At 42.0% G+C, this 26,497-nt stretch overlaps 1 protein-coding gene and 1 long non-coding RNA gene across 9 annotated transcripts in view; one reads left to right on the top strand and one right to left on the bottom strand.

Moving 5' to 3' along the window:
• Nucleotides 1–26,497, bottom strand: part of PHLDB2 (pleckstrin homology like domain family B member 2) — a 116,780-nt gene that overhangs the window by 69,939 nt on the left and 20,344 nt on the right. For 6 of the 8 annotated variants that reach the window (XM_072024503.1, XM_072024481.1, XM_072024476.1 and 3 more), the window contains exon 2: nt 9,382–9,529. The exons of 1 other annotated variant lie outside the window; for it this stretch is intronic. The gene's annotated coding sequence lies outside the window, so the exon portion shown is untranslated. Of the gene's footprint in view, nt 1–9,381; nt 9,530–15,339; nt 15,356–26,497 lie in introns of those variants that run through there. One more of the 8 variants, XM_072024473.1, reaches the window with a different exon arrangement.
• Nucleotides 14,302–17,914, top strand: LOC139998829 (uncharacterized). Its single transcript, XR_011803827.1, has 3 exons — nt 14,302–14,462; nt 15,375–15,525; nt 16,384–17,914. It is a non-coding gene; the product is annotated as an uncharacterized lncRNA (long non-coding RNA).

Here is a 26,497-nt window from a genome sequence, read left to right as displayed (position 1 = left end):
AAACCTTTCACAACCAAGAAGAGAAACACCCTATCTTAACTATACACTTCACTAACAGGACATAAATCAGGTAACACAAAAAAGGGACGCTAAATTAGCCAGCCAACAAACACAGAGAGGAAAGGGTTGATGCTTGATCCTCATTAGGCTTCTAAATAGTTTGTCATTAGCTGGCTTGTAAAGCTTCAGAGATTTAATGAGATAAAAATGTTTCTTTTTGCTCAATGCTTCAGATCTCTTCTTTGGCAAATGAAGTTTCAGGTTCCCCCTCCCCCCTTCATTTCTCGAGAGGCTGCCAAGTTTTCCGAGAGCTAAAAGCAACAACTTTCTGTGCAACGTTACTTCATGCTTCTGGTATTAATCTAATAGAAGGCTAGATGGGGAGGAGGGGGAAGGAGCAATGAAAGCTGGTTTCCTGCCATGCAGTGGGAAATCCATACAAAATTCACATCAACAGTGATTTTAACAGCTGGATGGCTGCGTTGGCTTTTCCCTGCCATAAGAACATGCAACTACATACTGTTTTTGTTATAAAAAGAAGACAGACATCAAGCACAAGGAAAAATAAAAAGAGGATTTGCAGTTGTAAATACCCCAATTTAACTGCCCTCTTCAAATAGTCAGGCTAAAAGCATTAACACCTTCTGCAAATCACCTTTTATTTTTATTAACATCTCTAAAAAGAGCGTTCACAGAAACTATAGCGGGAAGTCATCTTGCTGATAAACACCTCAGAAAACATTTGCACGGGAAGTGCTCCAGCAACCCCTTTAAAAAGAGGGGTTGAAGAATCACACCATCAGGACACTGAAAGAAAACTCTGCGGCACAGATGAAAAATCAGAGCAAAAATAGCATACCAGAAATAATTGCCCCGAAAATCAGAGAGAACCATCTTGTAGCAATTCAAGGCTATATATAAAATACCCCCCAAATAATTGTTAGTAACACCTTCCTAAAGGGCACAGCATGCTAGTTGGTAACTCCTTGTATTCAGCCCACATTCGCTGTTAATTTCTTTATTGGGAAGGGCTCGCCTATTTATTCTGATAATAATTGCTGGGAGGGTAATGGTCACAAGTGTAGTTCTTTATCTTGATTATATTAAAATGTTTTTTTTTCCTCCTCTCATTCTTTTTGCTCAGGCTTTGCTCCACCTGTTTCTCACGCACCATATGGTTTGAATCATGGCATATTGCAGAAGTCAAGATTTTTTGATGCTAATGCAAAGAAAGCTTAATATGGTACGCATGCTGAAAAGGAACCCTATTTTGTAGATGAAACAGGGCTGTAGCATGTTCATGCGGGCTACATCTACTAGGTAGGGCCCATACTGCAGGGTCTGATTCCTCCATTTTAGCAAATTATCTTGATTCTAATGCTTTATCTGCCCATTGGTGCGTGAGATCAACAGAGTGAACATGACAGCTGGGTTTTATGTCACTAGCTGCAGCCAGCCGTTACACTGAAAGTGTTAATAACCATTTTCATTGCTCCCAGGCTTGGATTAAGCAAACTGCGAGACTCAAAAGACTCTCAGGGGTAGTGATGGCAGGAAAAAAAAAAAAAAAGAAAAAAAAAAGAAAAAAAAAAAGAATCTAACACCCAAAATACTGAGTAGAATCTACGCAATATGAGCAGAGAGGCTTCTCTTGGGGCAGATAAGCACAGGGCTGGAACACTTGATAGCTATAGCTCGAAGTACTGATGGGCAGGAGAGAGTGGAAAAAAAAAAACTTGAAGAGAAGTGAGAGAATGAGAAAAGTTGCAGTGGATACCACATTAGAAAGAAGTTTAAAAAGACAGAGCTTCCTAGGGGCTAGTGCTGCTGAAAAGGCAGACATGTCTCAGCAGAAAATTGTTTCCAGTTTCTTTATTCTGCATTCATAAAAAAAAAAAAAAAAAAATAGGATTTTGTGCACATTTGTGTAAGTCAACAGGACCGTTGCCATCACTCCCTCTGTACTCCAAAAATTCCAGCTGGTATCAAGTTTTCCTTGTAATGGAAACAAGCTGGCAGAACTTCAAAACCTTGATAAGAGCTTATACAAAGAAAGGACAACAATAGCAACAATAGCCAGTTATACTTCAGTATTAAAATGTTGTTCTCACCTTTTTTTTTTTTTTTTAAGAGAACTTTAATAGAATTTGGCAATGCTTAAACTGGTGCTACTCGCACCCAGCAGCATCTCAGGAAGAGAGCGCGAAGATGCAGCTGTATTGGAATTTGGTCAAGGAAGGGTATCTAACAGCTCAACTTTTGTCAAACGTGCCGTGGCCAGGGGACAGCAGCACCATGAAATCCCTGAGCAGCTCAGTTAGACAGCTTTGAAATGACTGAGAAACTGAAATGTGAGTTTTGAAAACTACAGATACATCAGCATCTTATTTATTTCTTTATCAGAAGGCACAGAAATCGCCCAGCCCTGATAACATTTTCTTAAGAGCACAATCTCTCTGAAGAACCTAGGAGACTGAGGGGAAAAAAAATGTTAAATGAGTGGAAATAACCTTTGCTGGACAAATCCAGTCCAAGCAATTCTCTCTTGGGCTTAATGTTGCATCTTTCCTTTTTTTTTTTTTTTTTTCTTTCCCTTTTTGACCACAGTAGGATTTTAGGTTCGGTTTCAAAACTATCCTCACTTCCCATGGCCTTTGTACTACGTTAAAGCCATGTGATCTGTGCTACCTCACACAGATTTAAGAATTACGCTGGGGCTTACAATAGCCAGAAGCTATATAAATGAGACATTTTTACTTCTCTGAAAAAAAAAAAAAAAAAAGAAGTTCCTCTTTTAAAAGTATTACAGTCCCTTATTCTTCCTCCCCTTTTCCTTCTTTTCCTGACCATATGCAACTGAAGAAATGGCCTTTGTTAGTTTTTCTGGGCTGGCACGAAGCCCAAAGACCCAGCTGACAAAAACTTCAAGTCAGCAAATGCAATGGGAGGAACGTCCCTTTCAGAGCCCCCGCTTCGCAGCCTCACTGCCACAGAGCATCTCAGTAGCTCCACACAGCAGAGCCTTGCAGGGCCCTTTGTTACAAGGTGAATCACTCTTCCTCTGCTCCTCATGCTGAAGCAATTAGCTCTCCTTACCCACTGCCGGCGCAGCTGCCCAGCATTTGAGTCCTGAGCTCTGGGGGAAGCTGATGGGGTGGCAATCGTCCAAATCGAAGCTGCTATCAGTGGATTTGAGGGGTGACAACAAAGCTCGCTTGGTTCCTGTCTTTCCCACCTCATGTTAGACCTGTAATGTGCCATCACATATTCAGAGCACAGCAGTTTCACAGGGCTGTGTTAGCCTGGACAAAGTATATCCAGCAGAAGATCCCTGTGTTAAATACTTGGGTGCTGCTATTAATGCTAGCCCACTACCGGGTCACTGAGTTTGTACCAAAATTTCTGACGGAGAAATCAAGTATTTCGCAGAAGTTGCTGGTTCTCAGTGGTTGGTAGTCAGAAAAACAGGTGCTGTGAACAGACTTAAGGGCCTCTCATTATTGGTTGGATAAGATGAATTGTGTAATATTTCCCCCAGAAAGTAATGCAGTAATTCATTTTCTTTTTGAGAAAATCAGGGTTTCACCAGGTGGCACGGTGATTGTACTATAGCTTCACAGCAAAGAAGTGATTCATTCTGCAGTCAGAGCACTTCACAAAATGCAGGAATAAACACTGATTTCTCACACGCTTTTTTCTTTCCCTAGCCTACACAACAAGCGAACACTGTTCTTTCTGATCCTCCCCTTCCCTCAGTGGTCCTTTGGTATTCACCTCCTCTTATTTTGGATTTCCTGTCTGCACTCCAGGGAAAGGACTTTCCTGTGAGAAACAAATGTCACACTGCTGATCTGTTTGGACGTCAACAGACTAAGTCTATCCTTCATGGGAAGCAAGTTCTCATCTACCTGTTACCAGAAGAGTACTGAGATTTTTTATCCTTAGCCACTTTATTTGGTAAGAGCTTTAGAGAATTAACTTTCTGGTCTCTAGCGGAGCTGCTATTTCTATGTATTAAACTAAAAAGGATGCAGCTGTTTCAGGTAATTGAAGACCTAAGCTGAACTAAAAATTAAAAGCAAACATTAAACATTTTGAAAGCATCCCTACTTTCTGTAGGGTCCTCCACAGCACGTGTCTTTTAGGTTACTGTATGTGATGCTTTAGTCTGATAGGATAAGAAAATCAAGTATGAATCCTCCATATCTATGCACGTGTACAGGGAACAGGGCATGGCCACTCAGCCAGCAGCACACAGATACAGTAATACTGAACATACACAGCTGCTTCTGAAATTTCAGAAGGTGTTTTTTCACGAGTGGCAATCTTCTTGGCAATTCACATGTAATTATTAATGGAAATGAAGGCTGTCAGTGGAACACGAGAGGAAAACGAGCTCATAGATGTAAGGATTTAAGATGTGCATCTGAGCACTGGAAGTCCCAGGAGACATGTCTGCTCAGATGGTTGGAACCCCAAACTTGCTTCATCTCAAGCACAGATGAGAAGTTTTGTCTTTCAGCAGCAACTGAAAAGACCAGTAAACTCAGCCTCCAGGATGGACCCTTGTGGGGGCAGCCAAGCCCCCGGCTTCTTGCTGGCAGGGTTTTAAAATGCACAGGAAAGACAGAGGTGCTACCTCTGGCTCTCCAGAGTCCAGAAGACACACCACCATTGTGCCGTAAAGATCCAAAAGTCATTTCCAAAACACCACAGGGAAAGATGTTTGTGTGTGTACATGTTCAAGTGCAAGGTGTGCACATAATGTTGAAATCTATTCCTTGAACCTATGTAAGAGAAGCAGAGTGCAAAAGTCTAACTGAAGAATGCGATAGGATGTATTGCTTACTCCTTGTGTGACAGGATATATTGCTTGCATTTTATTTGAGAGCTCTTCAGTGTGTTTAGTACTTAGGATGCTGAAAAAAAGTCTCAGATGTCTTTGCTAGCCTCTTGTGGAACATTACAGGAGATGGTAGATGCTGGCTGCCGTGACTGCAGCAGCGCAACTGTGGCACACACCAGTTCGTGGCTTTGAATGGGTTGTACTATGTGTGTGCAAGCCCTTATGGAGCATTCGGGAGTATTTTGTGGCTTGTGGTATATGCAGAATGGGTGATTTGTAGACCTTTTGGGTCTAACCAGCTATTACCTCTGTGCTTGTGAGGCACTGCATTGGATGAGCCAGGAGGCTCGTTTCATGTATGATCTGTGGTATCTTATGCTGTTCACTATTTTTTTTTGTGGAAAAGAAAATAATTGCTTTCATTGTATTCTCACTTTGAAAGCTAAAAACTTCTTTCTTACATATAAGAATATTTTGAAAAATGTTGAAAGAAAATCCAGAGGTTTAACTCTGGGTAATGCATGCTAAAAAGCTCTGAAAAGCCAGTACCCTGGCTGGTGCATCACTGGAGACCTAGCTGAGGTTCAGAGGAATGCAATAAAATGATGTACAGCATAGCTTCAGTTTTGCCTTAAGCCCATTTGCTTTTCATTTTCTGCAACCTAAGTGTAAGAAGAATCTAAATCAACACTTAGCAATCACTCATGGGACTAATGCAAGTCAGACTCAGACAGCGCTTTAATAGAAATCAGACTTGGTTGTACAGGAAATTATGTGGAGCCTGCAGGCACTTTAAAGCCCAAGGAACTATCTATGACAGGTGCTGTTTTAGGTGTTCTTTAACTTTGTTTCTGTTAGAACCCAAACCTATACCATTAGCAATTTCTTAACATTATGTTTATAAATAGATTGCCAGAAGTCTTTTTCGAATAAAGCTAGTAAGGGACAACCTTTCTGTCACAGACAGGTAACCTATTCACATGGTAAATCTAGTTAACAAAGCATACACTATGCATAAAATCTGGGCTCTTTTAGGTGACAAGATAGGTCTCATTCAAGAGAGAGCATGTGAGACACTGTAGTAATCAGAAAGATGTGTAAAGTTGAACAGTGGTCAAACTGACTGCGCAATCAAGTGAAAATGCAAACCTCCAAACCTAACAGCAAGTCTCACTTTGCCAAATTCAGCTCTGGAGCAAGTAAATGCTCCTATGTGGAAAGTGAGAGTGGGCTAGCTGGGCCTGGTTCTCATTTTATTCTGACCTAGCCTTTCCCTTCAACTTGCTGTTTGTTTATTTGTAGTTTCTGCACTGAAATCTGCAGTGGCATTCCCTAGAACAGATTCACTTGCCTAGCTACAGCTAGTAAAAGAGATCCCTGTTTCTTTGCCACTGCAGTACTGGGGAGATCCATCTGAGCATCGCCACATCCTGCGCTGGGCAATGCCCAATACCTTGGCATCACTGCTCTCTGGCAGATGGACAGGTGATGGACCCTGGCACCATTATTTTTCTGAAACAAAGCCTTTTGATTTCAGAGCAACTCCATAACACTTGATCCATTGTACCTGGAGCAGCTAGCACTTTGCTTGCTTGCTTTGAGCTCCATGTGCCTGACTCCTGTAAAGTCTCTAAGCTTTTATTCAGTCAGGCAGCAAGTATTTCTTTTGTCAGGACTTTCTTGATGTGCGCTGCTCTGATGTTTTTTCTGGTTTCTCCCCCACATGAACAATATTCAGCCACCTGCACCTTAACACAGCCTGTTATCAAACCCTCCACCCATGCCACACGCATTCTTAAACAGCTCTGCATGTACCCTTGTTGGGGTGGTGGCTCCCATTGTTTCAGCTATCTATTCCTTAAAGCCTAATTGCACTTTGCACTTGACTCAAAGGAAGGGTGGTTGTTACACCCACTACCTTCAGCAAGACTTAGCGCAACTGCCAGCATCACAATGTGTGTGTTTTTAATACCCAGACAAAACACTGCAAGTATATCCCCCTCAGAAGCACTCAACAGGACACTAACCACAAACAACTCTTGGGCGTGCTCCCATAAGACTTCTGGAGCTGCTTACCTTCTTCTATCTTCTTACAGTAAGGAAGCCCATATTTAAATGCACCAGCTCCTTTTTCCTTGGCAAAGGTGGTACCACAGGAAAACGATCTCTTCTACCCTTCCTCTTGCCCTTTAAATCACGTTCCTCTCCCCAGCTAATTCTCTCCTCCAGTTAAATCCACCCCTGTGCTGTTCTTTTTGCTGGAAGAGATGGATTTTCTGTAAATGTAGGTGCAAAACTTTGTGAAACATAGCTCTACGCATTTCAAAATTAACCGGTATTGTCAGCTAACCTTAACACGGTAAGAAAACGTATCCAGTGTATTTTGGAAGGTTTTTTTGTTTGTTTGTTTTACCTTTCAGTCAAAGCCATCGTTTTTGTCACTGAGTGGAAACTGTTTTCATACTGGAGAGGTCTTGGCCAATGGACACCTGTGTTCATGTTCCTGCCCTATCCATCTGAGAGAGTCTGGGGTTAAAACCTCTGCTCTAAGTTAAACACAATTAGCACTGTAAGATAGGATGCATCCTGTGTCAGGCAGTGTCTGATACCACAGACACAAACATTCTCAAATTAAAACATCCCGTTAGAGTCCAAGTAGAGACAATAGGGTTGACAAGAAAAATATAAATGTAAAAATAACAGCATTTCAGACAGTTCCTTTCACTCCATAAAGAAATTAACAAATTTTAAAACTTCCAGATCTTCTAAGGAGTGAGCATCGTACTCCAGTAGTAACAGAACTGCAGCACTAAGAGCAACAGGATGCTCACGATAGCATCCTGGCCTAGAACAGAGATGTCCTTTCTCTGACACAGGAAATTTATCAGCTTTGGAGCTTTTCCACTTAAAACAGAGAGACTTGCGTGAACACTGCTTGCCAAAACCTGCTCCATGGAGCACACAAAGGAACAGAGTGTCATGGAAATAAATGAGCCACTTCCTTGCACAAGGGCAGAGGCATTTCTTCAGCCTGGCAGTCATGCCCTGGCAGGAACCTCACCTGGCACCTATTTTTGCCAGCCAACAGGTCATAACCCTGAGGCAGCTGTTCTCTGTAAAAAAGTACAGTGTTCCCAGTAACAAAGTACAGTGAACGCAGGGGCAGGCTTCGGAAATCCCATGGAAGGTTCCTCTGATGAGTGATGAGCCGATTACAAAAGTGCTCAACCACTTCTGGGAAGTAGCAGATCCCACAACTGGTCCATCCCAGGAAATTGCCTCATTTTTGGGCAAAAGAGTTTTGCTCCCTCTTGCTTTATCTGCCTGTGGCTTCATGAGTCCTCCTTCCTTTCCTGGCCACGTCAACAGGTGAGGTGTGGGGTGTCTCCGTGCCAGCTTGTGCCCTGGATAAACCAATTACCCAGCACACAAAGCATAAATTTGAACTGCCTCAGGCAGGAAACTCCCACTGAGCTGATACCCCTCCACTTCCTAGAGGAGAGGTGGGCATTGCCACAACTCAGAGAAGAACAGCAAATCCCCCATGTACAAACAGACAATGTAGGTGCCTGAGCCCAAGTCACGAATCCCAATTGCAAATCATTCCTTATTTCAAAGCTGTGAGCATGCACCTGGCCTGGGAGAGCACAGGAATTTTTGTCATGTTCATGTCAACTGCTTTTCCTTGGCCATTCTTGCTCTCCGGTAGACTATGAAGCACCTGTTTGGGCACCTGGACCAGGACTGTGACATCCCGTTTTTTCACTGGGTAATCAAAAGTTAGGCATATTGTAACTCTGTGCTCCCACATACAAGCTGCCGTAACAGCTTGTGCTGCAGTGCAGGTCTGCAAAGGGTTTGTACAGGTGACTGCCAGCTGGGAACTTCCTAAATTTCAACTGCTCAGTTCTCTTTTAACAAGATATTTTAAAACACACCTTGATAGATTTCTAACAGAAAGTTCAAAGAAGTATGGAAATGATATAAGGAAGTTTCAGAATTTAGCAGAGAGCTCTGATCCCTGGGGTTAATGATAAGAAATGCTCATAAGCCATTGTCACATCCCTGCTTTAAGAAGGAGGTACTAAAGCTTCCTTCTGAAAAAAATCAAAGATTTTGTACCACAAGCACATATGTTTCCCACCCTACATTCAATAGCCTTTGGTGAAACATTCAGTGAATTCAGCCCGCAGCAAGCGTCCCATTTGCTGAAAAATTCATCCTCAACTTTGTACCTGCTCTTTCTGTAACTACATAGTGCTCCTCAAGGAATGACTGACAGTGCAGGATGTTCACTGAGCTTTAAAAAGAGGACAGAAAATCGAGCAAAGGGAGCTTTTGCCATTCAATCACACACGAGCCAGCAGAAGAGAGGAGCTAACAGAACTGGCTGCTTTACCTCATCAACACATCATCCCTGTAATTACCCATGCCCTCTGCAACCTCTTACTACACCAGCTGGCACGAGAAACATCAGCATCTCCTTAAAGCTGGAACAGGGAGAGAGTTACCATCAACAAATGTTGTGAGCTCACCTTCACAGCAGCACGGCAATCCTTCATGCAAGTGAGCTGCACTGCTCTGGTTCAGCCGTCAGTTTCCGAAAGCTGGGGCCAGGATTTGGGACTTGGTAGATGAAGACATTACTAAATCTCCTCCGGCTCAGAGCACACACTGTAGCTGCTGGAAGGCAGAATAATCATAGAGAGGGAGCCAAGTCACAGATATTGTATGGAGTCTATTTGGAGGCTTGGCCTCAATTAGCATATAAATGAAGTGATACACGCAGCCGCGGCTTGCCAGAAAACGAGACAGAATAATCTCCCCAATTTGGCAGCTCTCTAGAGCATTTAGTTTGTGAATGGAGAGCCAGGCACTCTTTGAAGCCAAGCTGGGCCCACAGCTTACAGCCAATTGACTTTACATGGCAAAAACAGGCTTTGGAAAGCACTGAGGCACACCAGCACTTTTTTTCTCCTCTTAAACTAAGTTTCTATTATAGGAGAGTGACTCTGAAGTTACTCATCACAGTTCCACGAGACCGATAGCATTTCACCTCTTGCATGCACAGGCCCCGAGGAGATGTGGTAGGGTCTTCCTGCTGCAGAGTCCTGGCCATTAACAGAGTGCTTGATTTTATTCCAAGCGAAGGAGAAGGAACTGAAAGTTCACAGGAAAAATGATATGGAGGAGATGTGACCACGTAGCTGCTGAGCTTAGACAGACAGAAAACTTACTTACTTACAGATCTTTATTTGGATAAAGAGTGAGGAGACAAAAATAGAAACAAAGACTTTCAGAACTAGCGCACGAGCATAGAGGGAATGAGGAATTGTATTTATCGATATAGCATATGCAATTCTTTTAAGGATTTTCTATTAAGACCAAGGGAAGGCAGCTTGTATTTTTGTGCAAATGCCTTTCACATTCACTGGAGTTTAGTTTTCCTTCTTTAAATATTTTCAATTGTCAGGGGCTCAGCTCAGACGCAAAAGCGAAGAAATGTAAGCACAAAGGCATGCAGATTTTTCCAAGAGCAGTGCAGTCTTGCTTCTATAGCTACATAATCTACTTTGGGGAGGATCACATTTCTAGGAAAGAAAGAAACACAGATTTAAACATAGGTAAAATGTAAAAGGAAATCGGTACCAGGCTAAGATGGTCTTGTTTTCCTTTCTTTCTACATTTTAAATCTACTCTGGGTTAAGTACACTGACTTGAAAAAATAAATCCATTTCTCCATTTGCATGAGCAGCCACAGTCAAGCCTACACGTAACTGTATTTTCTGTTTTCCATCCTGGGATAAACGTTTCTCTTTATTAAAAGTTTGGAGTTACGGAAACATCTTACAGATCTCAAGGAGGTTTTTGAATTAAAAGCCTCTCTACATCTCTCAGCTCGCCTGTGGCTCCTTTATGCACTGCATTAGTCCCTAGCCCTCATTCTTAAGCTCCAATTTAGTGTTTTGCTATGATGCTATAGCAGCTGCAGCCTGGAACTGTGCAGATGGCTTGTTTTCTGCAGATGCTTTGGGCCAACTCCTCAGCACATGTGGGTGAGGCACTCCATTTCTGCGCTCATGCCCAATTTGCCCTTTAGGCATCTGAACACACAGGTTCCTGTAAAAATCCACAGTCAGCACCTTGTCCTGGGGTTGCTTCAACAGTCAGGCAGATAAGGTCCTGTCTGCTGTTCACAGATAGGAAAGCCATGAGCTGAATAACTCTTTCTACCACGTGAAATAGTCAAACTGCCTCAGCAGAAAGGAGGAATGAGTCTCGTCTACTGCTTGAGCAAGAGCTGGGAATTCTAATGGCTTGGTTCAAAGAAATATGTGACATCTGACTTCATTCAGTGTGAAAAATTTTGACTGATGTCACAAGAGAAGGAAGATCAAAATATAAGTAGTCCTCAAAAAGCCCCCCCTCCCCGTTTCGTTAATGTTCCCCACCCCCAGGCAATCTGCTTTCCTGGTGAGGCATTTCTGGCACAGCTATTGTGCCAAGGGTGGTTTCTGAGATTGCATCCTGGAAAATATCCCATTCAAGTTTCAACAGGGGAGAAGTATTTCATTGAGGAATTAGTGCTTAACCCTCCCTAATAAACAAGGAGCAAAGTGGTTCATCAAAAATGAATATAGCAGAATGAAATAATCCCATGACTCAGGGTTGAACCAGAGTTATGATGCAAATCTGCTAGTGACTCCCACTTGCATCTGTTTAAATTAAAGGGCAAAACTGCTCTAATCTTGTTGAGTCTTGCATATTCTGACAACAAGACCTGAACTGGAAGGGCAACATAATTTTCCAGTTGTCTCCACAACTCTTCGCTTTCTTGTGGTCAGCACCTAAGAGTAGCTCTGTCAAAATAAAGAGAGGACTGCTTCCCCAAATTTTTGCTTTGTAAATGTGTTTCTTGCCAGTGCTTCTAGGCATGAAACATCACCTTCAAAAATCATGAACTTGTTATGACCATGACCCATAGTTTGGAAATCACAGCTTATTATGAAATGAAGATACCAGCTTTGTCCTGAATTCACCCACGAAACATCCAACATCCTGCACAAATCTTGTCTCTCTTATTTTTTTTTCTCTCCCCCTCCCCCCCTTGACCTCAGAAATCTAAAAAGCAAAGCAACAGGGGTTAATAGAGTGGGAATATAATGGCAATCCATGGAGCTTTGCTTTGGTATCTATTATCTCAGCACCTGAAGGCCCCAGCTCCCTTCACGGGTCAGGAGTGCTCCAGGGACTGGCACTGTTTGGCCAAACCCTTCTCTGTGTTTGCAGTAAAATGGGACCAAGCAGCACAAGCATCATTTTACAGGCTTAACCTACCTGCCTCGAATGATGCAAGTAATAAGCCACAAAGGAAGGCCAGTAGGGAGCCTGGTACTCCTCATGGGCTCTATTACCGAGCATGTGGCTGATGACCTTGACCGCTGGAGACGTAGCCTGGGGACGTGCACGCCTCACTGTTGTTACGCCATGGCCGAGTGCCACCAAGCCTCTCTCATCTGACATGATTTCCAGCCTCTGGCTCACCCCGCTTGTAATTGCTTCCTCTGCTCCACAAAGGCAGGGAAGCAGCAGAGGCATGCTAGCAGGACTCACGCCACCTTCCCAGGAACCTCTGCCATAGTGTTTTTAATGAGCCTCACCATACCTATCACGTGTAGAAATGAGCATGGAGAAAGATCAGGAATAAGGCTGATTTCTTGTTCAAAAGGAACAAACGCACCCAACTAAGATCTCAGAGAAGCTAACAACCTTCTGCGAGGTTCAGTATACAATGCAGAGCCCAGCTGCAAAATAACAGTTGGATTTCAGCTATAAACAGACTGAGGTTTACAGAGGGTTTATATATCTATTTTAGTGAAGTTATTTATCCTACAGGAAAAATGCTATTTGTAAGTCACAGTGGGGAGGGGAGGAGAGGAGGAAAGGAAGTCCTTGCTTGTGCTGTTAGATGAAGCTTCGCTTCTAGACTGGGACAGGGACTCTAAAATTATCATTTTTCAAAGCCACAACTTTGGACAGTGTCCAAGGAAATCATGCTTTTTTTTTTTTTTTTTTTTTTTTTTTTTTTTTAAATAGAAGATCTTACAGACATCAAGGTACTTAAAGCTACTTTCCTGCTTTTTAAAAGCACACCCTGTTTTTAGCTTCCTGGCTGGGGGTGGGGGAAAAAAGACACAAACTACAACCCAAGGTAAATAAGAATAGCATGTGTTTTAAGGTCTGCATGAGGCAGTGAGGCAACCGGAGTGAAAAATGGAATATAAAGAAGAGAAAACAACAGACTGCCCTGGTGGAAGACTGTGAAAATTCATATTAAAAGCTGTTAAGAAAGAAAAATCTACAAAAAGCTGTAATATTTGTGCAGCCTGAATACAAACGGCATATTTTACATGACTAAATTTCACAACTGAAGTTGCTGTGTACGGGTAAATTAGACACTGAAATAAGAGTGGCTCTAATGGAAAGTGACTTCCAAATGAAAACAAGTGATATCTGTCATCTTTATCTTCTGTAAAACAAACAAACATTAAAAACACGTTATTTCTTCATGCTATCCTATTTCATTCCTCAGAGAAGTCCAGCAGACTCTTTTGGTTTCTATAAAAACATTTCAAGTGAAAAACAAAAGATGATGGAGCACTTGTTTTTTGTTCTCAGATTTCTCCCAAACATGAACATGGACAAAGCGGTCTGGAAACCTAATCATGAGTTACAGGCACCCTCACAACACCAAAACAGGAAACATTTCCAGAAGCCCTCAAGCCTGTAGGATCCAGGGTAACCAGCACAGCTCCACTGAAAGACCTTATTCACTCCTTCCAGAGATGGCATTTGGGGCTCCAGGAGCCATAAATTTAAAGTTTTAGACTATGTCAACGATTGACTCTGTCAGTTACCTCATTTCCTCTCCCACCCATTCCACATTCATTTACTTTTACTATTTTCAATCAGATTCAGCAGTAACACTACAGTAGTGAGGCAGTAATAATGAAAATATAGTATTTTCTTTTGCTCCACATGTCCTGAGAAGATACTGTCACCTCAGATAGATAAAAAAGCTAACCATCTATCCACAATGGAGGATGCAGATACCATTAAGTATGTATTCCCCCTTCTGAAAGGCATTGTGCATCACCACATTATAAATATATACGTCATCCCCAGGCAAAATTATACCACAATTAAAACTATCAGCATGTCTTAGACTTCACCTTGGACCTTAATGAGGAACACCAAGATATATTTCTTCCTCATACCATTGAGCTTTGCATGGTAATTGTATATTTTAATTAGCAATGTACAGATGTTCAAGTTTAAGTAGCATATTTTGGATTTATGACAGCCAGTGACCGACTGATATTAGTCCTGTAGGTGCGTTCCCTGACTTGGCACCACAACAAGAGGCAAAAACACAATCCCAGAGGTCCTGCTTTTTGCAGTCAAGGTGTAATAAGCTTCACTGGCCCATAAAGACTTTTCCCTTATCTTTTCCTTTACTCAGTGCTGTAATTTCTTCTGCACAATTGGATTCCTTTTCTTCAGAAGCTAAGTTAGTATACGATGCATTTTCCACCTTTGAAGCGCCCATGCAAAGGTAGGCATGTAGTTTTACTGTTCAAATAATTCAGCTGGGGGGACTGCTGAGCAAAAGTTCTAAACCTTCTGCTTTGGAAGATAACATTTTAATGTTGGTTTTGTATCTTTAATTTTTGGGAATGATTTAAGAGATAAGATTTGCACCTCAAGAACTCAATATTCCTTTAACATTAGTTTACACTAAATTTGAAAATCTAATCTTGTGTCCTTTTTCCTTCCAATTCCAATTGTATTTGCTCCTGTATTAGTCATTGGTGAACTATTTTATTTATTAAACAATAAATATCATATATATAGATTTCTTTACCTTGCTATTTCTGTCATTAGTGTTATACACCATAGTTAATAATTTAACCCTGGAGCACAGTCTGAGCTCCTGCTTTATGAGATTTGATGCACAGAAAGAGTCCTTACTTATTTCTATCGCTAATATTGAAATTAGTGTAAAACAACAACAAATTTGTTTACAGGAATTAAGAGGTATGTGGGAACTAAAAGCACCAATTTGGAATAAATTCAACAAACCATTTTAGGCCCAATACAAAAAGTATGGAACTCAAACCAACTACTCAATCACTTTTTCCTTTTTTTCTTTTTTTTTTTTTTTCTTCTTTTCCCCTTAAGGAAGAACTTAAATAGGTAGCCTGAAAAATTTAAAAGAAAACGAATATTTTCTTCACCATTAACACAGTATTTTGCTCGTTCATCTTGATGGACTCTGAATGAATGTTAGTAGAGTATCGAAACAAAAGCAAACCGTGCAAGTTTTTAGACTCACTTTCCAGAAGGCAAATTAATGACTTTAACACTGCCTGGGTCGCTCAGAGTCCATTAGAGTCACATTTGAGGAGGATGCAGCTCCATTTCAGTCTCACCTGCAGCAAACGTCTCTGATTTTTACTGTCTGTAGGCAGGAACCCGTTGGACAACCAGCTGGACCAGCCGCTCAGGGAAGGGTGACGACCACACAGGGACTGTGTCATGGAGTTTCTGCCCCAGAGAAAAGTCAACATGGATGGGTTGCATTCAGCTTGCAGGAGTTGACATTCCATGTGGTATAGGTGAATGTCAAATGTTATCTTTTATCTCCAAACATGAGCTCAAAGTGTATCCTGCCAGGTCTGAAAAATTTGGTAAAGCAATAATACATGCAATCAGGGATTTATCTGATACAGACAACTCCCGTTTTCTAGACATGGCTGTAAGGGTTGTACATGGAGAAACATCCGGCTTTTTTTTTTTATTATTATTTTATTTTTTTATTTCCTAAAAGAGTAGCAAGTTTTCTACTTCTCTTTGTTGTCCTTTTAGAGATTGACCAAAAAATGAGACTTCACCATTACAATTTTCATTTAAAGTCTTTCTTTTCATTGGTTAGTATTTCTAATGCTCCATGCCTGCAGTTAGATTATTAAAACAAATTTAGTTCACCATTTATATATCCACATATCCTTTAAATGTAAGTTTCCACTTATTGTTTAATTTCAGAAAATATTTTAGCAGAATGTAACCAGTATGAGAACATGACTTGATTTTTCCAGACTGCTCTGTGTTTTCTTTCAATTTGAAATAATGAATGAATAAATGTACATGTTAAAACTAATGTAAACCTTTTAAAAGCTTAATCTCAGGTGATTTGTCTGAGAGAACTGCAAGCTTTCAAAGTTGTGGTAACAATCTAGGCAATATTAAGCTCTCTTGCCTGAACAGTAGTGTAAATATGTACTAGATATTGATTTAAGAATTATTATGGATCTGTACCAGTCTGAGTATGGAACTCAAACCTTATAATCTGTGTAATACAATACAGTCAGAATAATTTTCTTTTTCTTCACAAAGAATTTTCTTATACTGTTCAGATTTTTGCAATTAATAAAATGTATTTTAACTTGTTCTGAACATTTTTGATATCTTGGTAGGAAGCCAAAAGCCTTTTCTGCGAACATCTGGTCCTCAAGTGTCACATCTGGAAAAGCTAGCATTTTCAAGTTTTGCTACACTTCACTTTGTTTTTCATTTGTGGTAAGTAAGAAACAATCTAGAGTTGCAGAAAAAGATTGCATAAAATTACCATTTAACCAAACTTCTAATTTTGATACCCAAAACAAAAGCAAAGGCTAGAATTTTCTCTCAATTCAGCCAGAATAAACAAGTAATTCAAAAAAAGCTGAGATTTTCTTTGTGTTCTAAGAGTTGAAAGCATTATAATGCTCCCATTACTACGGCACCCACAGTGACAGTAATGAAATTCAAAGACTGACAATTTCTATGTCAGCAGTGATGTCAACAGAATTATTCCCAGAAATTAAAAGATGAAGAATTGGATTTGAAATATTCTAGTCAGTATGTTCTAAACTAACTGTGGGTTTGGACCTCTGAATCTGCATATTCAACAACACACAGAACAGCTCAGAAGGCTTTGTTTTTTAGGCTGCCTTGAGTACTTCCTTCTGAAAACCCAGATGCTGCGTTGTGTCTGAAAAGTGGGAAGACAACACGAGTCAATCCCTTCACAAAACTGTGATGTGCAATGTCAACTTGAGTCTGCTGTAAGGACCGCATTGAGGGTCACTCATGATCCACAAGCAGGTTTAGGCCACAGTACTCTAAATTTTGAACAGCTATTTCCATTGCCAAGGGAAGGATGGGGTAGCTGCTCTAACCTGGGGACCTACCGCAGGAGGTTACCTTACTTAGGGGATCAGTTTCCTCATGTGCCCCCTTAGCCTTTCCCATCACATACCCATAAGCCAACTGTGACACCAATAAACCTTTGTAAAAGGGAGAAAAGAGTATTTGGGATCTATGTCATGATAAACCTTTTTGTTTCCTTCCTGAGTTGTTTGATACACATCCACCCAGCCCATGCCACAGCGGACAGAGCAGATCTGGCCCAAGATGGCTTTTAATTCCCCTAGGGAAGCCAGTATGTGGTGGCTCCATGCCATTGCTGGCCCTGGCAACTTACGCACGAACAGGCCGCAGAGGAGGCCCAAACCCTATATGGGATCAGTGGGTGCTGAGAGACTCCAACCACCCGCTGCAGTGACTGCACTGCTTTGGCATTAGCCAGCACTTCTGCAATGAAGGGAACGGCCTAGGCCTTCACTGAAGTTGTGCTCCTGATCAGGCAAAGTCTTTGCCTGCCTTCCCAGCCACTTAGGTGGGCAGGGTGCCCCGTGCACTCAGATGGACCATAAAAATCCTCTGCAGACATCCTGTGGAAGCCCTGGGTTTTCTGGCCAGCTGGCATGGAGACGCAGAGAAGATAAGGAGATGGAGTGAGAAGCTATGTTAGAAATATGTGTTTTAAGATACCTAAAATGAAGAATTAATTTTAAAATGAAAACCAGGTCTTGTGTAAGCTAAGAACTTTTCCTACACAAAAAAATTTTGTTAGCAGAAATAGCTTCAGCAATGTTTCTATTGATTAAAATACTAAATTGGCTCCAGGCCTTACGCAGGTGTATCTTAAATTCTTAAGAAAAAAAAAAAATTTAAAAAACTCTTTAATAGTCATAACTATATATGTCTAAATCAACACAGAAGCTGACATTGCTAAAGTCTGGGAGGTATCAGGCAAAGGTTCTGCTTGCAAACACTGGGGATCTCAATTATTAATTGGCACCAAAAAAGCCTAAGATGAATTCCACAAGCAGACAATTCCTTGCAGTACCGGACCAAATTCAGGCATTCCAGAGTCCATCCTCAACCTTTTCTTAATCTTGCTCTATTACTGAAGAAAGATAACAGATTAAACACTCATTCTGTCTACTAACTTGCTGGTCCCAGGACTGTTTAAATTGACAAACTAAGTATTCTTAGAAACCCTCCTCAAATTCTACCTAATGAGGTAAAATAATCACATACCTATGCCAGATGAGTCAGCAAATACACATAATCCTTTCCAAGCAGATGTAGTGGCTTGCCAAAAAGACATGCTCTGTTTTAGGTAAACTTTACTGCTTATTACAGACAGGAACATACATAATTATCAAAACTGATGACATTGGAAATATTGAGACAGTGATGTAATTACTTCTGGATACGAGTTACTCTGTGAGGGATGGAAGATTACTTTTTTCCCCCATGCCATTACTTTCTCCTCAACCACTTTATACTCCCTCTTGGAAAGACTGCTGCAGCCTATGTATTCCCTTGGCCGATTTACCACCTGTGGCTGCAGCAGTATTTCAGCATGAAGCAGCAGCACTTCAAGCCATGCGTTCAATGGATCATCATAATTTGTTTTCAAAACGATCTATTAAAACAAAACATCGCTTTACAAGAATCGCATCACATGCTTAATTGCCTTCTCTGAAACAAGCTGAGGTAATTGCGAAGTATCTTGTATTGATGACTACTCAACATGTAGGTCTGAAAGGAGAAACGTGTCTGAGATGTATTCAGGATGGAAATACAGAGAGCAGCGGCTGTGTAATCAGAGCTGTTTTTCTTATATGAAAAAATAGATTACTCAACCAGTGCTGACTGTTTAAGAAGCAAAAAAGAACTTCCAGGAGCAAATGAGCAATACATTCAGCTGCACATTGTTGCACTCCAGTGGTGAGGAGTGAAGTTTTTACTACTAATTGCCTAATTATGCAATTTGCCCCTCAAGTATAGCAAACCATTTGCAAGGACAATTCAGAGATGGAGCCATTTCCCTACAGCTGAGACACAGCAGGAGATTTATTATGCTCTTGTACATCAGACACTTCCACAACATCGTGCGAAGTTGTACATACATCCAAGGAGGTCTCAACTAGGGTAGTGTCATTTTTTTTGGCCTGATATTATAAAGCTGTATATTGTATATATATTGTATATGCAACACAAGGTTTGATTTCCAAAAGTTACTAAAGAACTTAGGGTTATATATCCTGTTTAGCCTGTATTTCAAATAATTAACCCTGATGATTAAAAGCCACACCAAGCTACAAAGTGAAGAGCCCAAGAACCTATGCAGTTAAAACTGTTGCAAATTTTTAAGCCTGTACCTCTTAAGCTGTTTACTCCACTCTTAAAATATCCTTTGGTGGTCATTAGATCCACTGCTTGCATGCCAGGAAGAGATGTGCAAGACAGATGTCACTCGTTTTTTAACATTTTTTCAAGGGCTTAGGAAAAGCAGAGAATATTTTGTGTTCTGGCATCAAGAATGAAAACTCACAGCTGAGACTTTAGGGCTAGATTTGACATCTTCAAGTCTTCACAACCAGCCACAGAAGAGCAACACTGCAGGACTTGAATGGTCTTAATTAGGGTTTCCCAGACAAGTTGCATACTTCAAATATTAACAGTACACAAACTGTGCCAACGACCATCTCTTTCTGCTTGTGCATGAAGCACAGAGCTGCTGCCATTACCAGTGGCAATAGTCAACTATGTTGGTTTTGGGGACCCTGCTTCCCAGTGAGGATCTAGCATCAGCAATGAAGAGTGCTGAGGTGGGGGAGTGCAGGTGGAGCTCCAGCAGGAAGGCACAGGATGTACATGGGATAGTGGTGCTGGCTGATAACTGGTCTAAGAGCTACCTGGAAGTACCATACCAGGGGTTTCCTGTGCTTCGTCCACCAACCAGCAGGCACCAGCACCGTAAGAGCAACTGCAGGTGACAGAAAGTTCATTCCTTGCGCTGAATCAACATAACAACAACAACAAGGAAGTAAATACCAGCAAAGCAATTGTGAGCAAAGCCTTGATTATGGCAGAGAACACTGGAGCTATGCATTGTGCAGCCATACAGTAAGAGCACTCCCTGCCCGTGAACCCAAAGGCTTTTCACTTCCCATGCAAAATAATGATAGGCTGTGACAAAAGCAAACGCCTTTGGCTAGCTGCAATTTCATCCAACAGAGAAGCATGGGAACAAAGAAGAAAGCTAAAAATAAAGAGCAACATTAAAAGAAAAAGTAAGAGGAACTTAAACCTGTAACTTTGTTTGTTTTCATTTACCAGATGAGAATATTAATTATTTTCAAATATTTGGAGGCTGCCAAGTATTTGTAAGAGCATCTGTGGCTCCTAAGTCACTAATATCAACAGGATTATTAATTTTGGAATGCCCAGTTAAGTGCATTTATTTTCTTCCCCTAATGTTCTGTGCAGTGTTTCAGTCATGCAGTGGGGGATAGAAATAGCAGCACCAGGATTACTAAGCCAAGTCCAGAAAAAGAAGAACAAATAATCAAAAAAAAATATATTTAAGCAAACTATGCATACCAGATAGAAATGACTAATGCCACGTGCATCTGGAGGAAATGAGAGTTAATTTGAAATAATGAGCTAACTAAGCAGGGCCAACTTCACAGTCAGTATTTGTGGTGGCCAGCACTCGGAGCAGTCAGAAGATACGTCCATATTTGTGTGCTTGATTTTTTGGCTGTCGCTGCAGCCCTGCATAATTAATCCTATCACATCCCCACTCCTCCAGACGCATTGCCTAATATGTAAATACAAATTGCTGCATTTCTTCTCATCTCTTCCCCATCCAAACCACAGATATCTCCTTCACGCAGTGTATTATTAAAACTTCTACGAAGGCAAAAGCTAATAACTAGTTTCTCCACGGGAAAACATTTTGTGCCACAAAGGGATTTATTATCTGAAGTCAGACAGGCTGCAAAGTTTGCTGATGAGAAACAAGCCCTCTGCCACATTCAACTGTTTTGACAACTGTTAAATGCAAGCGATGACACACTTGAAATACCTAGTCTGAAACAAGATAAGATGAATACTTCACATTAGAGGGTTTCTTGTACTAACAACTATTTTTTGTTGTTGTTCGCATGTATTAGTGACACTAGCAAAACAGCATTTGATATAGATGGAAGTTGAATTGGAGTTTTAACCTTTAACTTGAGTCAGGCATGATTCATAGCTCAAACTATGTCATTTCTATCTGTACTTGCTTACTTGATAATAAATAATGGACCCCTTAAATAATGTCTAACCAGAACAGGATCCACAGCCTTGTGGTTATGTGCTGTCAGTGCAAACCTAGGAGAGGGCATGGATGGAAAAAGCTGTCAGTGCTGGATGAGGTGGGGTCAGCAAGCACACCACAGAGCCCCAGCCAAATTCACAGCAGGACAAACACAAGCATCTGTGCTCAGCAACAGAGGCATCTCTCAGGGCTTCCAACCTGAAGTTGACCCCATTTTCCTCCACAGCTCTTTTTGGGCTGAGGCGGCAGGCTAGAGTCTCAAAGCCCGCTTCAGCTCGTGCATGGAAACCCCTGCACTCAGCAGCAAGATTCACCCCATGTGATGACAGCTCTCCAGCACCCCTCCAGATGTTCCTCAAGGAGGCAGCAGACTGGGAAAGAAGCTCTAAAACATCTCAGTGAGTAGACTCATCATACAACACTTGAAAATATATTTACGCCATAGAAATGTGATAGGAAAGTATGATATACAACCAGAATGGAGCCTCTTTTTAAGTAGCTTGCCAATAACTTACACGTTAGCCTGTGCAAGGTGAATAGTGAAAAGAGGAAAAATACATTTGTTTTTAAAGGCCAGCAGAAAGTCTTTGGGAAAGAGTAATACTAATGAGAAGCATCTATTTTAATGTTTTGTACAGTATTTTATAGATGGGCAGAGAACACCATTCCATCCTCAGCTAAACCCATGGAATAACAGCAGTCCACCAGACTAAAGCTGAGATTTACTTCTTTTTGTTACTCTGTGGATTTCTTTAAATCTAGCTTCCAGGCTTAGCTGGTCAAATGGGCTTATTTCCTTGATACTGACCTCCGATATCTCCTGACTATAATTATGTGTTCAACCCCAAGCAATTGCAAACAGAGTCAAGTGCTTCCAAGCAGTCAGTTACAGCAAACAGAACTGTGAATGTCTGTATTTATGGGATTTCTCTCTCTAAAGGCAATGATAGGATGCCAGTACACTAAGATGAAAACACACCGTTTAAACCAAAACATTTCTCAGCTGCTTCCAGAGCCAGACAGCAATTCTTCTCATTGTAGAGAGCCACCATAACTGGTTAGATAACCATGGAAACAGTCTAGAAAGTAAATGCAAGTGAAGAAGCAACAGTAAATTTCCACTTTGTGTTTCAATGACAAGAACCACTAGCTTTAAGCTGTTCCTATGTACATGCTTTAACCTGAAAGGCGCACAATTTGGTGAATACCATGGTGTCTGTGTGAAGCTAACAGTGCAAATGGCAGCACAGGCTCAAAAGAAAGGTTATCCAACTGCAGAGTGAATTTCCCTGCCTCCTACCATGAAAAATACCAGTGTCAGAGCAACAGCAAAGCATGCTGGATTTTCTACTGATTGCAGGGTAGTGGATGGTGCTCCGAGCAAGTGTTTAGCAAACTGTAGCCCCCGCCAACATTATTTTCTGTGCCTCTGTAGACGCGTCTGTAGCAGTTTCAGATAGACATGTAGTAAAATACAGAGGCACTGAGACCTGGTAAATTATTTATTTTTTTGGGGCAAAGTTGACACCTCTTTGTCAGTTCAAAGCAATACCATAAGGCTTCCCCATCTCTGCTGTAGGGCAGGCAGGATGGGGGCAGTCTCCACATTGCTGCAGCAGCCACATCCTTGCCAGCGCAGACACAGCGCTCAGGCTGCAGCACAAAAGTCTTGTCAGCTGCTGAAAAGCAAGACAAAGGGGTCCCGTCAGCTTCTCTCACAATGCCCCCAGCAGGACCGCTCCACGTGGCTGGCTGGCTGTCCATGGTTACAGGAGCTGGAGGAGCAGGGAAACCCCTCTGTAAACACAGGTTCATTCATCGGCAGCTGCACTCCGGCCTCCGTACCAACTAGCAGATGCTCAGGTACAGCTGAGGCTGGTTTGTCACCACACCTACTGCTTAAATGAAGATCTGTACAGAGCCTGGCGCTGCCTAAGTGTTGATTTCCAATCATCTTTTTCCCGTCCCCCCAAGAACTGATAACCAGTTTGTGGGGAAAGACCAGGATGTCACTCATTTGTCCCCCGTAGCAGCTCTCATCCATACCTAAGACCTACATGAAACTCTTCCTGTCAAAATTTTAATACTTTTATTTCATCATACTAAAATTCCAGCTTGTAAGTGATGGAATGCTTCTCCCCTGCTTCACAGAGAAACGCAGAAGCAGCTCCCGGGCTTGGTGCCTGTTGTCCCCTCCCTCACACAAGTCAGAGCGCTGAGCCTTTCCTCACAGTCCCCTAATTCAAACACTGGACAAGGGTAATCACGTTTCATGCTTCATGGTTTAAAATGATCACCATATGGATTAAGAAAGAAACTTGGTCTCTTCACTGCATATGCAGCTATCACACCATCTCACAGATCAGTTTTCGGGATTTCTTTACTGCAGTCTCAAGAACTGGGTAGCTGCCACTACCGGAGATGTGGACTCTGGATGCACCTGTCTACCCCTTGCTGCTTAGTTCACTTCTTCCCTATTTTTAAAACTGGTCACATCACATGAAGACAATTTTGTTGCTCTGAGCTGAGCATAATTTTGTAGGTATTTAATGCATTGCATGTTTATAATTGTATCTTGCTAGGAAATTCCCTTGCTGTACTGGTTAGAGTGCACAGGAGTGGCTTTGATTACCTTTAGAGTTATTCTCTTGTACGCCGTCTTTGAGGCAGCTTTACCATTTCAGATTAAGATTTAGATTTAATGCAGCCCCCATTAAGACCTTCAGACACTTTTTTTTTTTTTTTTTTTTTTTTTTTTTTTTTACTTTCTAAGCATGAATTTTGCCCTAAAATAAATATTTAGGGAAATCCCACATTCTATTTTACAAAAACTTCCACTGAGTGCCCCCTGCAGTGTTCCTGCCCAAGTGGCCATCCTCTGCAGCTCTGAGAAGCAGCACAAAGTGGAGCATCTGGGGACCTCAACAAGTCCCACAGTTTCAGTGGGGAATATAACTACCAATTTTGAGGCTTGGGTATGGCATCTCCTGAGGGGGGCCCTCAGCTGCTGCCAGGCTGCAGCAGGAACAGCAACGAAGTGCTTGGAAACACGGCAGATATGAATAATTAGGCATGGCTTCTCCCTGCCAGCCCTGAGAATGGGATTTGGCAAGCACATTCCTCAGAGGCATGCAGCAGAGCAGAGAAATGGAAGAGGGAAAGGCTTGTGGCCCATTTCAACCAGCTGCATATTCTTCAGTGCTTGGAAGGGAGTCGCTACTCGTGCCCTGCGTCCTCAGCCCCTCTATCTCACCCTCTCCACTGCAGTTACTGTTCCTTTCCTCTCACATCACACCCTCCAGTGCCATCTCCCCTTTCCTTGCACACTGGCTCCTTTGGCCCCTGAGTTTTTGCTCCCTTCAGGAGGACCGCACGTGTATTTCGCACAACAGGCTCCATCTCCAGGACACCGCGTGCTGCCTGCACCAGGAAGAGCCGTCCGTCTGCCACGTAACTCCTTCCATGTAATCGATTTCCATGCCAACATTTCTGGGCCACGGCAAGCCCTCCTGCTCTGAGGAGCCTTTCATAACCAAATGACTTCAGATTGCTCTGCTCTGAATAATCTGTTCTGACAATGGGCATTGCTTATGCTTGAAGCTCCAGGAAAGGCTGGAGGCCCACTGATGCCAGAAACAGGCAGGTAAACACCTGCCTGAAAGAACTTGCTCTATAATTTATGGCAACTAGCAGCTAGAGCAGAGAAAAAGTGTCCAGGTCCAGGAACTGAAAGCATGGGGTTGGAGAAAGGCTGAACAAAACACCGGTCAAGACAATGCATCACCACACATTAAGGTACCTCCCCCCCTCATTTGATTGGGGCTGTTGTAAAGAAACAGTCAAAAGACTTCTCTTAATAGAGCACAGACAGAAAATGGGTGTGTCGAAGCACCTTCTGCTGGCAGGGGTTTGCCAAGGGGAGGCGACAGTGACAAGTGGCTCCTGCTGTCTCTTTGAAGATGTAGCCACCTCTTGCCCTCCCTTCCAAAACCCAATCCCCTAACATGACCCAAGCTGTCCCCGAAGCAAATCAGGTTAGCCATGGCTCAGCCTTCCCTCCACCTCAAAGAACAGGCCCAGAGACGTTCTCCAAGAGGACAAGAGAGGTTTGACTTGCTGCAACATGTAACAAAAGCTCTTTTCTCCAACCCAAAGACTGTTAGGTGAATACAGAAACACAGTACAGCTTAACTGGAAAACGTCAGCTGGTAGTGCTGGTGATCAACATGGTCTGCACACGTTCAATTTCATCCCCCATTAATTTCCAAGGGGATCCAACAGCATGATGAAGCCTGAGAAACCTGGATCCAAAATGAGTATTGCACACACACGAAAAACCCACCGCCTCCGTCTCAGAGAAACTTGACGTCTGGGTTTCTACAACTGCTACATCAAAACCTTTTGCAGCACCACTCTGTTTTATGGCTCACAGTTGCATTGTTTTCTTCTGCAGTCAAACACTGTATTGGGGAAACCATTCCTTGTTGAGCTTGGTAGCATTACTCCTCACTAACACTGGTCAGGGCATCTTTCACTTGGAAGAACAAAGCAAGCATTGCCATGGTTTGCATGTAAAACATGGATCTCTGCCTTCAAAACACACTTAAAGCTGGCAGTCAAGAGAGGCCCCTTGTCAGAGTGAGAACTTCGAAAATGCTCCAATTGCTTTCAAATAGATTTAAAGCCTGCCTCGTGCAACTCCCTGTCATTTTTTCCTTTATAAACCATAGTATTTCATAAATCTTGCTATTTTGCTCTAGCTAAAATTTAACACCACTACATATTACTCCATAAAATAATATGGCCAGCACACCACTTCTCCAGTATAGGAAATGATCCGTAAAGCTGTAACTCGGTCTTTATGAGGATCTTTTAAGAGAGCACAGCTTTTCCACAATGAAAACTGTCAGCAACAAAACTGCCATTTCCATCATACTGCTGCTTTAGCAGGATTTCCTGCCACAGCAGAATATTCCTTTATTATTTTTTTTTTTTGCCATCATCATGCATATGCAAGCTCAGCTTGCCAAGGAACAGGCTTCAAGCTATTTCATAGCTCAGCCACCGTGGCGTGGGATGCTCAT

This window comes from Anas platyrhynchos, chromosome 1, assembly GCF_047663525.1.
Source record: "Anas platyrhynchos isolate ZD024472 breed Pekin duck chromosome 1, IASCAAS_PekinDuck_T2T, whole genome shotgun sequence".
In the NCBI taxonomy this organism is placed as follows: domain Eukaryota; kingdom Metazoa; phylum Chordata; class Aves; order Anseriformes; family Anatidae; genus Anas; species Anas platyrhynchos.
This window is presented reverse-complemented; position numbering and strand designations above follow the sequence as displayed.